This window comes from Triticum dicoccoides, unplaced genomic scaffold, assembly GCF_002162155.2.
Source record: "Triticum dicoccoides isolate Atlit2015 ecotype Zavitan unplaced genomic scaffold, WEW_v2.0 scaffold193556, whole genome shotgun sequence".
NCBI classification, from domain to species: Eukaryota; Viridiplantae; Streptophyta; class Magnoliopsida; order Poales; family Poaceae; genus Triticum; species Triticum dicoccoides.
The window spans coordinates 326-2,573 of NW_021231302.1; the positions used below are offsets into that span (position 1 = coordinate 326).

The following is a 2,248-nucleotide window of genomic DNA, read 5'->3' on the forward strand; positions in this document are numbered from 1 at the left end:
CGTTGCATTCACCTTATTGAAGATAATAAACACTTATTGAGGAACATGCTAAGGATGGAGGAACGGACGTCAAGTTCCAGTATGCAGCTTGTTTCATTGCTCAGGATAATTCAGAATCTAAAATTTGAAGGTGAGGTAGAGGAATGTTGCCATACCTGAGGGCGTCGCTATCCGGTTTATTTTTGCTGTTCGGATCGCCGCAAGGTGAGTCGAATCAATCTCGTACGCCTTAGGCTATGCCCCAACTTTCTTGATATTCGTCGACATCTTCATAGTAGGATCAGATTTGCTGATTGTTTTTCAGACTGCAAAAATCATTGTATTTCATAAATACTCCATGTGACTACCCATTTTTTGTTGGATAAAAAACAGACAGTTGGTTTTTGGGTTATTCGTGTTTGTTCTCAATTTCTCATGTCGCTCACTTCTCTGTCCAGGGATACGGGTGCCAGGACGACACCATCTTCTGCGGCGTCTTGGACGGGCACGACCAGTGGGGCCACTACGCCGCCAAGGTCGTCCGGGAGTCGCTGTCGCAGTCGCTTCTGTGCCGTTGGCAGGAGGCTGTCGCGCTGGCGTCGCTCATCGACGGCGAGAAGAGGCTTAGCAACTGCCAGTTCGACCTCTTGAGGCAGTCCTACCTGGCCGCCGCCGCCGTCGTGGACGAGGAGCTCCCCGGAGCCGGCTCCTCGACGCCGTCAACAGCGGCTGCACGGCTCTTTCCATGGTGAAGCAGGGCGACCTGATGGTGGTCGCGAACGTGGTGACTCGCGGGCCGTCCGTGCGACCACGTCGGACGACGGGGACGTCACGACTGTCCAGCTCACCGTCGACTTCAAGCCTGACTTACCCCGTAAGTCGTCGTGAGAAGACTAGAAGACGGACAGTCCATTCCTGACACGGCCATTGCTCACCCACGTTCGAATCTGAATCGGAGAGGAGAAGGCGCGCATCATGCAATGCGAGGGCCGCGTGCACTGCCTCGACGACGAGCCCGGCGTGCACCGGGTGTGGATGCCCCACCGGGAGGCGCCGGGTCTGGCCATGTCGCGCGCGTTTAGCGACTACTGCATTAAGGACTACGGCGTCATCTCGGCACCGGAGGTGACACAGAGGAGGATCACCGTGCGGGACCAGTTCATCATCCTGGCCACCGACGGGGTAAGCGACAGATTCTCACACAGTCACAAAGTATTTTTATGATGTGCCCAAATGATTATGGACCGTACATTGATAACGATCTAATGGTTAGGATGATGCATCATTTGATAATTCAAGAAAAGGTCATGTCTTTACAGAAATGTTCAATTCCCCCTCAGTTTGAACTTGTAAGGTGTACTAATTTTTAAAAAATTCAAACTTATCTAATTTTGACCAAGTTTGTAGAATAAAACATAAATATCTACTATAGAAAATTAGTATCATTAGATTCATGATGAAGTATATTTCCATATTTGATTTATTTAGGGGTTGTTCAGAAAGCCTCCACGCCCTCGCCATGGAGCGGATCAGACGGAGCGACCTTCTGACCACTTCGTAGATTATAGTTGCATGCCACTCCGCTCCGGAGCGGAGCTGTGGAGTGGGAGTGAGTCCGAACAAGCCTTTAGTATTGTAGGTGTTAGATGTATTTTGCTACAGATTTGATCGAACATAGGAAACTTTTACTTTTGGAAATTTAATTCACCTTATATTTTGACAGATATGGAGTAGTAATTGCTGGGACCAGATCCATGCACCATCATCTGAAACCCATGTATTCATGAGGTGTGGTACATCTGTCATGTGATTTATGAATGTGCAATGCGTGGATTTAAATTGTTTGACCATGCCTTTCTTGTTTACCTTATAAAGCCTGGAGAACCGCTAGGCAGGTGGAAGGTGGCCACGTCGCCTTTAAATCGCGAATGCCATCGCCTGTTAATTCGGTGCCCCGCAGGGGGCATTTTCGTCATTTCACACGTTGGAGTATAAAAGGGAGCCGCTCCTGTGGAGAAGACCTAGCCGCTGCTCCCCCGCACCCGCACCGCCCCCTCTCCCCTTCCTCCTGCCTCACCTCTCTCCCCCCCTCGACCCGCGCCCGCCTCCCTGCCCCGCCGCCATCCAGATCGCTTCCGCTCGCCCTCGCATCGCCGCGTCATCTCCCCCTCCCTGCCCTCTCGGTGCTAGGCAGGACGAGCGCAGCTCGTTGGACCTAGCCCGCATCTCCCCCGCGAATTAGCCCCCACGACCGTTGTCTCGCCGCGGC

The 2,248-nt window shown here is 52.0% G+C and overlaps 1 pseudogene; it reads left to right on the forward strand.

Annotated features, from left to right (window-relative positions):
* Positions 1 to 365: 365 nt before the first annotated feature.
* LOC119344929 lies at positions 366 to 1,647 on the forward strand (annotated as a pseudogene).
* The last annotated feature ends 601 nt before the right edge of the window (positions 1,648 to 2,248 follow it).